General features: G+C 40.9%; 1 protein-coding gene across 1 annotated transcript in view; it reads right to left on the reverse strand.

The window, feature by feature from the left end:
- The window catches only part of LOC129108802 (C-myc promoter-binding protein-like), a 77,867-nt gene that overhangs the window by 61,364 nt on the left and 1,021 nt on the right, over window positions 1-15,482 (reverse strand).

Genomic DNA, 15,482 nt, shown 5'->3' on the forward strand with positions numbered 1-15,482 from the left:
AAATAAACAGCAAATATTCGACTTGTGTCTTTAAAGCAGCACAATTTGTCCGTCACATGCTCAGAAGCTTCACCGCTACAAATTTTTTCGTAAGAGTTATGATGAGTTTTTTTTGTTTTTCTGTCCTTTTGTGAACAGAAAGGTTTGGATCACATGAGTCTGAAACAAACCCACGCAGCCGCTGTGTGCAATGCACAGATGCATTCTGGGTCGGACTTTCTTGGGCATGCTGCAAACTTAAGGTGTGAGCTGGATGTATGGGGGAGATAAGACAACCTTTTAAACTAGAATCACTGCCTTGTGTCAGGTTGCTGTCCAAAAGTCAGAATTTTATCCTGTAAGTTTGTGTGAAATTTTCATAATTAGCTATATGAATTCATGAATGTTTTGGGAAGTCACTATGACCTCTGACCTCCGAATTCTAATCATTTTGTCCTAGAGTCCAAGTGGACGTTTGTGGCAAATGTGAAGGAATTCCCTCAAGGTGTTTCTGAGATATTGCGTTCACGAGAATTGACCGGACAGACAGACAGGCTCCGTCCAAAATCCCTTTTTTCCCAATTATTCTTCATTCTAAAGACATTAAGTCCTCACCCTGATGTGGCTAAAGAGAATAAAATAATAGTTTTACATTTTCCATAACAATCTAGGAGGAACAAAGAAATACTCTGATCCAGTTTTAACAGTGGACTTTCTGCATGTGGCAGCCTCTGGGTGTGGCGGCGTTAAGTCTTAGTCCGCCTCAGTGGTAAGATTCATCAATCAATGTCTTGACACTCGAGCCTCCGGGACACGAGTTTGTCTCAGTGGGTTTAAATGAAACTTTACCCCGGCCCAGAGCTCTCAGCCGAACAAAAACACAAGAACACGTCGTGTTCGTGACAGCTGAGATCAGGAGGACTGAGGAATGTTTACTTTACACAGCAGGAACGCAGATTGAATTAAAGAAACACACGATTCCAACATGTCTTCAGGCTTTCATACAAAACAGAATTCTGCACAGATGGCTGTTTTATTTAATTTGATAACATTCCCCATGTTGGTGATACGGTAAGTGATAATTTACTCACACTGACAGCGTTTCCATTCCAACCAGATTTCAATTTGATCTGAGTAATTCAACTGGATGGGGTCTGTGATTCCAACCATATGCAGTAAGAGGGTGTGGGGAGGGAGTCTTAATAAGCAGGGTGTGCTCGTGCAAATGGAAAGGGGTAAGGTGAAACAGCTGCCAACTCCAGTCTGCAGGACGCTATGCTGATCAGTGCTGGGCTAAAGGTGAATTACAACGCCCTCATGATGTGTTCAAATGGAGATTTTGGTGAGAAACTTGAATAAATACAGTTCTGTGAAGGAAATGTTTCCACAGCAATATAAAATAGGTATTATAGATGATTTATGAGCTGTTGAACTTCCCAACACAAGCTCTAATCAACTTTTAAAACATCTTTAAAACAAGTTATTTTTTCAGTATGATACAATTATTTATTTCCTCATCATTTCAAATGTGTGTTTTAATTTAAATAACCACCTTAGACAATAACAGAGTAAAGGATGATCATTTTTGACACATAAATTTGGGGACGGTGGCCAATCATAAATCTTAAAATCGGTTTATATCATATCCAGCTATTGACAGATGTTGAGAAACACTGTGGATATTATACTCGGATTACAAATGCATCTCAGCTCATCCCGTCCTCATTAAGAGAAACCGAAGAAGACGTTGATGTCTGGTCAGCCCTGATGAAGCAGGAGAAGTGAGTCCAGTGAGGTGGACCTGGACCATCATATCACATGGCACCGGGACATTCGGGCCTAATCCCATATCTTAAATCTGTGTTGATACTGACAGCTGGAGAATAATTGGTAAAACTAAGACTGACCTCTAAGGGGCTGCACATCTGCACAGCATCCTGAGTCCTAAACCAAAGTCAACTTCCTGTCCAACACCCTGAGCAGACTCATAAATGTTCCTGGGACACTCGCATTACACAACGTCGGTGAAACACCCAGAACGCAGGATGTGGGCCACGTGCTCATCGGTTTCAAAAACATTCACTCTGGCCTCGGCTGGTTTAAATAGCCACGCTTCACGTCTTCTAGTTTAAACTCATCACCGCGGCGATTCCCCTGCTTTTGGTGGAGCGACGGAATTTGCTGCATCATGAGAAAAACAACAGCATTAGTAAAATGTGAAGCGATATGTGGTGGGACGAACACACACATTCTAATTGCATTTTCACATCTGCTCACAACACTTAACGCCATTAAAAGCCTGCATGTGAGCTGTGACGGTGTGTGTGTGTGTGTGTGTGTGTGTGTGTGTGTGTGTGTGTGTGTGTGTGTGTTTGAAAACAAAGGGTCGTGGGGTCACATTCTTGCTTTTTCACAGGAGAAAATGAAATGCATAAACTAACGTGTGCCTCAGGGCGACCACATTAAAAACTCATAAACCATTTGTTCTCCATTCTAACATATTAAAAGCACATGTAAAGTCCATATAAAAACGACATCATCATATGCAGCGTGTAATGAAAGGAGGGGTGGAGTGACACTGGGTGTGTCGGTCAGTACGGCGATAACTCGTTACATTGCCAATGACTGCTGCTGTAGTGACCCGTTGACCCGTGACATTTGGACTGAGATGCAGTGACGTAGAGACGCCGTCTACGTCTCTGGTGTCGACCTGTCAATCAGTGTGTAGCCCCGCCCTAAAGCATCCCCTGCTTTATGGTCTGTTTGACTCTAAATGGAGCATCATTTACTAAATGAACATCATGCTGTATTGAAGAAGACTTGAAACTAGAGATTGAGACCATAAACTCATGTTTACAATGTTTACTGAGGGAATAAATCAAGAGAGAAGTAGAGTCATTTTCTCATAGACTTCTATACAACCAGAGGAGTCGCCCCCTGGTGGACAGGAGAGAGAATGCAGCTTTAAGACACTTCCAAATTGCCGTCTGCTTTGAATAAGGGTTTTGAAGGCACTTCGCTAAACACAGATTATTTTCCAATAGTCTGCAAAGCTGGAGTAGAGAAGCATGCCCAGAAGAAAAGACAACATTTCTGGTCTTATGAAGAAACACACCTACACGTAAACATCATGAAGGACTTGGATATCAACAGGTTTTTGGATGTGCGCAAATATCGCCGAGCTTGTCAAGAAGGTGGTTGAAGGAATGACAGAGCGAGACCACCAGTGGAAAGCAGTGAGAACAATGGCAGAAGCTGTTCCCGTCGTTCCACATTTCCATTTTTTGGGGTGATAAACAACATGTTCGGGCATCAGCCCATCAAGCCGTGCATGAATGGATACGACGTGGGATTCACTGTCCCCGCTGATGAGGATGCGGCATGGCTTCTTTTCACTTTAATCAGAATATGCAGGGCTGCATGTAAACGGGACTATTAGAGAATTATCCATTTTCATCAGCCATGTAAACAGCTCATTAGGAACATTGTCTTTTTTCTGAATAAGGCAAAGCAAAAAACTGAATATTTGGTGCATGTAAACGTGGTCACTTTATACAAAAAAACTGTAACCAAAAAATGATGTTGGCCTAGTTTTTTATAGTCCCATGGAGGCGTAGCAGTGGAGAGCTCTGCAGAGTCACAGTAGTTAGGACGACCGCGGAGTCACATGACTGACCGAAGAATGGCACTCATTCCTGCCATGCTGTCAACCTGCTAAAAATACAACCGTGGCCCACGTTACACAAGGATCACATGCATATATACACATATATTTATATACACACGCTGCATATGTGGGGCAATCCTAACTCCCACTGAAATCAAACCGCCTCTATTGTCTCTGCCTGCCCTATATTTATAGAATAGAAGAAATCACGGCGGAAACACAGGTGACAGAACGAGAAATGGATTCCACATTTCCTACTTCCACTAAGCAATCAGCCTATCTTCTTCTAAAGAGGTGACTGCAAAGGTTTATGGGTTGCACAACAAAAACTAATCCACTGAAAGATGATGCTGCACGGATGTGGTTATGAAACACAGAAAACTTAAATCCCATATCAATACAAGATGTTAAGTCTGCACAGGTATGGAAATGAAAAAGTCAGCCTTGAGTTTAGTTGCATCAAAGTGCTGAAACACAGATCTATTGCGTACTTAGTCACAGATCATCGCTGGATTCCCTCCCAAAGACCTGCATCCAAAAAGAAGTGACTCACGGCTGACGCATAAAGAATCTGCATCCCAGCTTAAGTGGTCTAATCCACATATCTTAACTTTCTGGCTGCCCTACTTCTCCCCTGGCAGACGGACCTGGAATGGAAAAGAGCTTGACTAGTCGAGAGGTAAACGCCCAGAGAGGGCACAACCGATTCCTCCCTGGTCTGTGAACATTTAAGGGAGGATTTAAAGGGTCACTGGAGGCCTCCACGGAGTTCCTCAGGAACCAAACATAATATTTATGTGTTTGAATCATTTATGACGCGGGTTCGTTCAGCTCAAACGCGTTTAGACACGGTTTCCCCCGAGACTTCCTAGACTATTTGTCTCTGTAAAGCTGAGTTGGCCCTAAATGAGCGTGGTGAGCTCGCTTTAAGGGTTCTTTACAAGGTGACAGCTGGATGCACAGATTAGATGAGACTCTGCAGTAATCACACAGGAGAGAGAGAGAGAGAGAGAGAGAGCTGGAGGAACAACAGAAACAGACTTGGTGGTAAAAAAACCACAGGACCAGAAACTTTAACCCTTTAAAACCTGAGCAGTTTCAGGGCATTTTACTCTCTGTGGCCTTGAATTTCACTGCAATATAAAAGTCCTGCTTCTCTATGGAAACAGAACAATCATGACTAGAAGAAGAGAGAACAAAACATGTCTACAGTGCAGAAAAACTATATATAACAGCTATAATGCCAAAAGAATGGAAAACAATGGAATCTATATAAACAACATTTTCCAAGTGTTACCAAAATAAGCATATATGTGCTATATATATATATATATATATATATATATATATATATATATATATACATACAACAAATGTACATATTTACAGCCTTTCACTGTCCCTCTCCTCAATGCACTGTGTTCTTCAGCCTGAAGTTCAGTCCAAGTTTCACAGAATTGTTGTCATGCGACTGTTGGTCTCAATCATGGCTTCCTAGTTGATCTGAGGAGCTCAGAATTATATGTTTCTTTACAGAATCTGGTTAAAGCAAGTTTTGACATTTAGAATAAAATGTTTTTGATTAAAACAAAAATCACAATTTTAAGGTTTGTTTTGGTCGCTATTTCTGACTGCAGTGTTCTTTACAAATGATGTGTTCAAGGTTGGTCGGAAAGATTAACATCTGAAGATAATTAGGTTTTTTTACAGCTTCTGGCTGTGATAAACGTTGTAATTTTGGTGATTGTTTAAAGAAAACGTGCTTTTGAAACCCACCGTCGGGTTTTTGGGTTCAGAGGGTTAAACTCGGGCCACGTAAAGAGCCTGGTGCCAGAACCGTAGACAAAGCTTCCCAGCTCAAACTTGCTGACTTATAACTTCAGCAGGAGTTCGGGGAGGAGTTTGAGAAGATGTCGAGAACCAAACGCCCTTCAGCCGCTTCCACGAGGGTTTCATTTCAGCCAACGTGACGAGGGGAACGACTTCCAGCTGGCTGGAGGTTCACGAGGACCCGGGGTCCAGATGAAACTCTCGTTTCGCGGCTCCAGCGGCCCCGGTCGGCGCTCTCTCGGCTCCAGCTGTATCGACAGCACAGCAGGGCAGACACGTGGAGGAGGCGAGGAGGAATGTGAACATAAACACAAAGCCAGTAGGAAGCCTCACGAGCCAAGCATCTGCTTCCAGTTAGCCCGGAGGGGATGGGCGTCTTCAGCACTATCGGGTCATGTAACGTCTCCGAGGGAAGACGACCTCTGTGAGAAACAAGTTTTAGCTTTTCTCCATGTAACACAGTGATCTGTGCACCTGACGGGTTATTCAACCTGTTCAAATAAATACTGAGAGACACTCGACTCAAGCTGTGACACCTTTCTGCAGCCAAACGTATCGTGATGGAGTTACTGCTGGTCGTGACGTAGCTGCATCTCATAAAGTCCAAGCTCCCAAAAACAACATGAAAAGAATAAAAGAACACAGAAATAAAATAAAGTTTTATCCGCAGAGGAACGGGCAACAAGCTGTAGACTTTCTCAGCTTGTTGCACGAAAAAGAAAGTTTGCATATTTACTTTTGGTCCTGCAGGAAAAGTATCTTCTACCAGCTCCTGCTGCAGAAAAAACACATTCTTCTTTGTATCACCGTCAATTTAATTACACAACAACTAGCACCAAACGTGCACTATAATTGGTCTTAGATGGAGTCGGTGTGTGTGTGTGTGTTTGTGTATCCAGGAGGCAGTGTGCATAGGAGATTGTCAGGATGCATTAACCTCAGTCAACAGACATTGGGTTTCTAATTAGGTTTGTCTCTGTTTGTTGCTGTCACTCTGTGTTTTTGTGTGTTTGCTTTTTTCAAAGACCGAAACAAACGAAGTCGTTCTCGTCTTACAACGACCAACCATTTCATTTTCTAACAAGGTAACAACAAACACGGTGCATGCTCCCCACTAGTGACGCACTCCCCCTCTGAGACAGTGACTTGGTACTTTGTAAAAGAGTGGAGTCGATTTGGAGTCCTTTAGTCGTTATGACTGACCAGATCACGAAATATGAGCCAAAACCACATTTATTGGTCATCGGGAAAGTATGTCGGACCTCAGTGTTACCAGGAGGCAAGGACTAAGTAATTGCACACAGACTCCAGAATTACAGTAAAATATGGAACATTTGAAGTCCAGACTGCAGAGCTGAGTTTGCAGCTTATATAAATCTGTGCAACAGGTCACGATGCAACCAGGGTTCACCGAGTTGACTGCAGTCGACCCAGAATACAGTACTAGGTTCATAATGAGGACAAGGAAACGCGTTACTAGGGCTGCAGCTTAACATTTTTTTTCATTGTCGATAAATAAACTAGTTGTTTGGTGTAAGAAATGTCAGAAAACGGGGAAAAGTGTTTCCCAAAGACCAAGATGACATCTTCAAATTTTGTCTGCAAGTCAAAGATATTCACTTTACTGTCACAGAGCAGGAAAAAAACCACAAGATATTCACTTTTAAGAAGCTTATTTTCTTCAAAAATGACTCAAACATATTAATTGATCATCAAAATAGGAGCTCAAAATGTCATCGTTGAAAGCAAATCGATTATTCTCTCCACGTAATGCAAGGGGGCATCTGGACAGATCCAGGGTCAGTTTAGTGCGACACACTATTGACATTAGATAATGGACAGTAGATAGTCTGGCTGGCTCCAAATCAGCTCCATAACCTTTCATTAATAATTGAAAATAAGAGCTGATGAGTGATACTGTGACAAAAGGGTACATTATCATATAAATTCAATAGCAATGGTACACCTGGCAACACTGGCAGAACTGGACTTTGAGACTTTAAAACCCACATGGTGAGAGTAAAGACGTTTTAAGGAGCATTGTGGATGAATGAGTCATGAATCGTCAGACCCATTATCTGTCTTTCTTTTTCTTTCCGCTTGCAGGATGTCAGCAGACAATTACAGTAGACGGTTTACATTGCAATCATTTCAAGAGCCTTTTGGGATGTTTACAGCAGCTCAGCGTTTTTTTTTGTTGCTGAAATTGTGGGCGAACTGATGCTGTGAGCTGAAGGCTTCAATTTCCAGACAGTACTAATTAAAACCACATCTTAACGGCTGTTGAATCGGACTATATTTACATGCACCAAACATTCAGGTTCTGCCCTTATACTGAAACAAAGACAATGTTCACAATAAGCTGTTTACATGGCTGATGAAAATGGATATTCCACTTATATTCCTGTTTACATGTAGCCGTTCATATTCAGATTAATGGAAAACGACCCCATGCTGCACCATAATCACAGGGCCCAGTTTATCAAAACATGGAAAAGTGTTTTGATGCTATGCAAAATGTGGGTTTTTTTCAAAGTTTACTGCCTGTTGTCGGCTGTTTTGATGCCTGCAGATGTGATAGGAACCAAAAATGGCCAATGCAGACAAAAGGTTGATATTAGCGTTTTTGTAATTACAATGAACTAAAGTTATGCAAAGACTAATCTACCAACGTTTTATCGGCGTTGGAGTTTTGAAAAAGATGTGCTTGTTGCGACAAGAAAACACCATCTCACCTTTTTATCTTCTATCAGAAAAACAAACTGCAGTGACTCAGCGTTGTGAAATGACTAGACGTTTAGCTGCGGCTTATTTCTGCCCTCAGAAGAACTCTTCTTGACTTCATCTTAAATCTTCAAAGTCAGGATGCTCAGGGTCTTTAACACTCATTACTCTCTTTCACATGAGCCATGTGACTAATTCAACAGATCCTAATGCCGTTTTTTAAGTAGAGAGTTGGATCCATGGAAATAACAACGTCAGGGTTAGCCATTGTGCCCTGCTGTCACTAACCTTCACCAGACATGAATATGCTAATAGTACTGAGAGGTTCTTCACTACAGCAAACCACGTTCACTCAAATAAAAAACTCCCTGCAAGGTCTTGACCTAAATATTTAAGAAGATGTGTTGTAATTCCACTCATGTTCTCTCTCTCTCTTGGTTGGAGTGGAGGACTGTGATGTGTTTGTTATGGATAATTAAGCACAAAGCGTGATGGATGGTGATGCATCAGCGTGAGACACAGCAGTCACAGACTTTAACCTGCCAGCCACTGATCCCATTAGCATCACTGATTACATGTAGAGAAACAAAGAGACATAATGGGCTATGAGTAAGATGGGGAACAAATAAGGAGATCTAAAGGTGTATATGGCGTTTCTTTTCTGAGCGCCATCGTCTTTTCTTTAGTTGATCCCAATGAGGAGAGAACATTTGCGGCCATTTCAGGGCGAACTTTCAAGAAAGGCCAGAGAGGACGGTTCTTAGTGCGAAGGGTCAACAGCGATTTCGAGAACCGACCAATAGTGTATTCATATCTACACAACCAATGTGTTTATGCTTATATTGTTTACTAGAGCACATAAACAAAATTGTTTATAGAGCCTCTTATTTTTCTCTCAAACTACATCAAGGTGATGCATTTAACTTTAAAAATGTAGCCTACAAAATTTGAAGTGAATTTCCTGCATTTTGTCATATCGCAGAAAAGTAAATATTGCAATGTCAGTTTAAAATAAATGAGCTTGTACATTAGCAGGAATGTAGTATGTAGTATCTGTTTATGTAAATGTGAATTGCAATGAAATTATTTTTGTCCTTATATTCAACGAATAACCGTGAAAAATGATAATGACCTCAATATTCAGAACCTTGCAGCCTCCTCTGAATGCTCCTCTGCAGTCTGATTTTAGTACAACGGTTTGAATATCTGACGAAGACGTTTAATGAGCCTCCAAGTCTTTCATTAACAGATTCTGCACTCTGTGTCAGTGACGTTTACACTTCCAACCACCACGTCAGCACGGAAATAAAGCTACAGGGTGAGATGAAATGCATTTCAAAGTCATATTCCAGTAAACAGATATCAAGGTAAATACTGGGATCACAATCCCCCCGGCTTAAAGCCCCAAACAAGAGGTTACCGTCCTGGCTCTGTGTACAGTATTAGCACAGCGAAGCGCTAACGCAGAGAGCCCTGGGAGAATTAATACCACGTCTCTGGGAAACCTGATCTCACCGACCTGCCTCCTCTCACAGCCTGATCTTTTAATTCCCTAGCTGGCAGGAAAAAAAACTAAAAAAACGCTCTGTTTTGCCTTTCGAGTCTGACAAAGTGATTCACACATTTGTTTTCCGGCGTGACCTCTTTTTTATTTGCGGCTTGTTAACTCAGGAGTCTGGCAGCTTTGATTCAGGGACGCCTAAAGTCTGCCCTGATAAGCACCCATTTGTGTCTGAATGATGGGAATAAAGGGGGAGACGGCGGGGAGACGGCGGGGAATCATCCGTTACCCTTGTGAACCCAGTAGACCACACAGCAGCAGAATGATGTGAGAGGCAGACAATTACAGCTTTCAAATGCGAGGCTGGACTGTCGCTGCATCCCAAAGAGTTCCAGTTAAACAAAAAACAAAAGTTTCCCAAAAGTGGAACAGAGAGGAAAGTAGGAATTTGATGTAATTTAGCCTAGAAATAAATGTGAAGCAGGTTTACTGGATGGAACGTCTTAACATTTTGATAAACGTGGGATATTTTAATTGGCTAACATTAGTATTTCCAGAGTCCAGAGGGATACCCATGTTTTTGCTCCCAATTATAAAAAAAACCTTATCAAGCTTTTTATGATCACAGATAAGCAATAATATGCATGTTTGTTTGTTTTTCTTTAAATTGTTTATGTAGTTTTCCAGCAAATTTAAATCAAATTGTGCACTCAACTGTTCTCCGTGGTCATTTGACAGGTACAAAAGAAAATGGCGATTGTTGTTAGTTGTCATAGTGACAACTAATGCCAGTGTGTCCGTAAAGTGTCGATGCAGTTTGCTAGGAAGGTAGCGGACGCAGGTACGCAGTAGGATGGCTAGTTATTTAGCTAGCTAGCTTGTTCTTCTCTGGAGGGGGGGGGAGTGAGGTTAAGGGACCGTACGACCCAACCTGCCTGCTGTCTGGTTCATTTTCTGTAACCAATGTAGCATTAAAGCATGGTGGAATCAGCACGGTAGCTAACCGACACGCTGTACACTAGTTAGCTAGCTAGCTTGCTAATTCCACCATGCTTTAATGCCACACTGGTTACAGAAAAGAAGTTAAACTCGTTCCAGTCGTTACTGCAAAACCATTACCGCAGTGAGTCCACAACTTCCTGGAAGTCAGTGTAGTTTTTACAGAAGTCAGCGTTACGTCAGACTCTGACCATCCTGCTACACTGACTGTCTGTTTCACCTCTATTCTCTGTCTCTGTCCATACTGCTCTTTGTGCATATTTCCTGGCTTAAGATTTGTTCTGAATCTCAAACAGAGCTACTAGTGGAGCTATACCTGCGTCTTCCCAATCCACCCCTCCAGTCCGGCTCTCCAAAGGATCAATCCCTGAGAACTGTTCCACAACGCCTGACTGAACCAATCTTTATTGACTCCGTCAACACAAACACTGCAAACAGCTGCAGGAGAGAAAGAGACAACTGAACGGAGCGAGATGTACTTTCTGTTTCCCTGACAGCCGACTTTGCTCAGAGCTATGAATCTCACTTTAGATGATGAGATCGTCGCCCGATGCCGTGAATTCATATTGCCGAAGCGCCAGATGCCACCCACCAGCCGAGGACGCATCGAGCCGTTCTCCCTGCAGACGATCCTCTGAGCTTACAGCTAATTAGTGTCTGTGGACGGTATTCCCTGGGAACGTGTAATCCTGCTCGCAGTTGTTCTGCATGCAAAGCTTTTCTTTTCTAGCACAGCGTCTCCGTTTGCCGACGACCCTGTGCTGTGACCTTCACGCATTATCCTGATGTCATCATCACTGAAACAAATCAACTCTGCTTCCAACAAGTCTTGTTACGCAAATATTAGGCTTGTGACATAATCTCTACCAATCTATTCATATTTTATATATCTATACAGCCTCAATACTTCACAATAATATTCTGTTTATCGAAAATGCAATACTTGGCACCAAATTCTTGATCAAACTCTTGATTTTGTCATAACATCAAACTGAAACATTTGAGACATTTGGCTCATTTTGTTGAGTGTTTTATAGAAGAAAGTTTAAAACTCATATTCTAAGTATAGTAAAATGTACTGAGACTGTCTTTACTCAGTCAAAGACATTCAGGTATTGCAGTCACAGCAAAAATGCAAAAAACCAAAATGATACCAAATAAGCTTTGGGGAAAAAAAAGGCACCCGTCAGCTGGATCCAAATATGAGATGTTTGTGGGCTTGAACATCTCAGTATAAATATTTCTATGTTAAGAATTCTCAACTCAACCAGAGCTCAAAACAGCCTAGTTCTTTATTCATTATTGATATCTGTTAAGGAAATACGGAACCTAAAAAACAGCTAATTGTGATGCACCGTGCATATTTTCTTGTATATCAGTAAACACTGATGTTTTATAACAGAAACTGTTTCAGTACAGTGCTCGGTATATTCACACCTCAGAACCAAAGAGCACAAACTCATTTGTAGGCCCCCCACGTTGCATCTGTCAACAATCAAACAGAAATCATCAAAGACAATTTTAACGCTCACACAGGAGCAGGAAATAGACCAGAGTGCAAAAAGCATGACTGTTTCTCATTTCTAGCGTTTACTCTCCTGTGCAGCCAGTCACCATCTCTATTACTGCCTCCATGTGTGAGAATAAACCACAGCTGAATACATCCAGTTGGCATTCAACATGGTGATAAATGGAATAGTTAATAACCGTTTTACTCAGACGTGAGGGAGATAAAAAGTAAAGAATCGAGTTGTATATAGAGTTGTCTCATATCGTTGGACAGTTAGAAACTAGTTTAAATCTGCTGATAACATTCATTAGCTTGATGATGATGCATCATAATCATTATGTTAATAGGCTGTAGGCTCTGTGCATCACTGCTAAAGGGAATAAACACTGCAAAGGAAATACTTCATAGCGTCTCCACATCTCTGCAACAGATTCATCACAAACCGTCTCCAGGAAAGCAGTGAATCTAGTAGTTTTCCTTTACAGGTTGTGATTACCGGACTAGTTTCACTGAGAAAGTGCCCGTAGTGAATCTCTCCAGAGACATCCCTAGTGTAGAGGACGGCCATTCGCCACTTCAGTCTGCAAAGCAGCTTAGTTTTGACTTCCAAAAATATATTCAAATGTACCAAATATGTGGCTCTTGCACAGTTTCTTGTGCAGAATAAAACAATCAAACCATAAACTGTATATAAGAAGAGGACGTAGTCACGCTGACGTCACCCACTGGTTTGTTTACTGCCGTTATCTGAAGTGACATAAGAGGGTGGAGCTAAGAACAACCCAACGCTGACGAAGACATTTTAGGCAACAAAATGTTCCAATTAACTTTGATGAAGTGAAAACAAACTGTGAAAGGACAACTCCCAGACCGGACAACGCCGTGGTACAGACCCGCCCTAAAGCATCCCCTGCTTTATGGTCTGTTTGACTCTAAATGGAGCATCATTTACTAAATAAACATCATGCTGTATTGAAGAAGACTTGAAACTAGAGATTGAGACCATAAACTCATGTTTACAATGTTTACTGAGGGAATAAATCAAGAGAGAAGTAGAGTCATTTTCTCATAGACTTCTATACAACCAGAGGAGTCGCCCCCTGGTGGACAGGAGAGAGAATGCAGCTTGAAGACACTTCAGTGTTGGCTTCTCAAACATCAGACTACAACATTCAAGCAGAACAAGTTAGAGTGCGATACGTAAACACCCCCAGGCATCAGAGGGGTGAGCGCTCACTGACAGATCTATGAAGTGGGACTCTTTATTTGCCCACTTTGTTTGTGTTCACAGAATTACGCAAGATGGGAAACAACCATGCGCCCTGATCCTCCGGGTCTTAACACCGTCGCTGCCTCAGGAGGGGACATTTGGGTGTTAGTTACACGAGGACAGCCGGCATCAACCCCCCGAGGCTGGAGTCAGGATCAGAGGAGCCGGGTCTTCAATCAGCTCAGCAGACTCCGGCTAGCTGGCTGGTCTTTTGATCTTTTTTACTCGCTCCCGTAAAACACTCCTCTTGGACTGGACGGGACACAAACCAGTAAAGCAAACATATGTTACCCAGGTCATTTTAACTCTCGCGGTGCCGTACTACCGACCCTCTTTGCTCTCTGGACCCCCTTGAACACGAACAGACACGGCACAAATAGCCACCCGTCGCTGTGCATGACCACAGAGTGCCTCCATGAGACATCCCATCATATGTGCAGAGGCTTTTGAATGAAATGTTTCTTTAAAAAGCAGGCAGAGGAAAGCCAGGGTTAAGTGTAGGTTACCTTTCTGGTATGTGGAGTTTAGCTGAGGTTTGTTCAAAATGACAGGCTTGAGAGTATTCCTGTCACATGTGTGATTCCAGCAGCCTGTCCAGTGAAACCACTAAACATCGTGAAGTGGAAATTTTCCTCTTTTTTTGTACTCCAGCCTCGTCTCTCTGCAAATCTCTCCAACATATTTGCAGCGATGCAAAGCAATATCAGCGAACACATTATTCATACCAGCAAAGCTCCATTAGCATGCACTTACCCGCCCATTTACACCACCAGTGACATCTTAACATCTTTGTCTTTTTGGACATTAGTGTCTACGCAGCGTATTTTCAAACAGAGATATAAATTACTTTAAATTATAATGTAATTCCCTTTTTTGCATGTGGCAAAAAGTGGGAAATCACACATCAAAATACTATAACAACTGTAAATGTTCAATATTAACTACGTTTCTGTTTGGCACAAGTGTTCGTCTCTCTTTGTATTTCATCTTTGCTGTTGTATTTTTTTTTTGTTGCTATTCTTCTGAAGAAACTCTGGCACAAGACATTTCCTTCAGTATTAATAAAGTTCTATCTTATCTTAAATATTCTTTATTGTTGGGATCCAGGTGTCACATTATGGTGCCATGCTCCTCCTCCCAAATGCTCATTTAGGTCTATATATATATATATATATATATATATATATATATATCTCATTTTCATTCTTATTTGGATCCAATGAACACAACCATATCTTACATTTATTAAGATATATTCACTTACATTGAGATATATTCACCATAAAGTATCCATTTACATTTTCTAATAGCGTGATAAAACACTTTCACTGCAAAAAAAATACTGTGAAATTACAATTTAAGGTCATAATCGCACTAAAAATATAACTAAACTGTGATGTTTTTAAACATACATCTAATGCATGTCTCTCCTCTTCTGTCTTCCTGATCTCTTACACCATAAAGATGATTTTCTGATTGATTTTCCTGAAGGGTTTGATTAGGAAAATGTGTAATTTCTTAATATTTTGGGATTAGATTTCAATGAACACAACCATATTTTACATTTATTAAGATATATTCACTTACATTGAGATTGTATTCACCATAAAGTATCCATTTACATTTTCTAATAGCGTGATATAACACTTTCACTGCAAAAAAAATACTGTGAAATTATAATTTAAGGTCATAATCGCACTAAAAATATAACTAAACTGTGATGTTTTTATTATTCTTCTCTATTCTGCATTTTCTGATTGATTTTCCTGATTCAATCAAAGGGTTTGATTAGGAAAATGTGTAATTTCTTAATATTTGGGGCTTAAATATTGATTAGATTGATTATATGGATTATATTGATTAGACTGATTAGATTGATTATATTGATCAGATAGATTATATTATTATATTGATTATATAGATTATATTATATTGATTATATTATATTGATTATATTATATTGTTTATATAGATTATATTGATTATACTGATTATATTATAT

Source organism: Anoplopoma fimbria, chromosome 2, assembly GCF_027596085.1.
Source record: "Anoplopoma fimbria isolate UVic2021 breed Golden Eagle Sablefish chromosome 2, Afim_UVic_2022, whole genome shotgun sequence".
NCBI lineage: Eukaryota > Metazoa > Chordata > Actinopteri > Perciformes > Anoplopomatidae > Anoplopoma > Anoplopoma fimbria.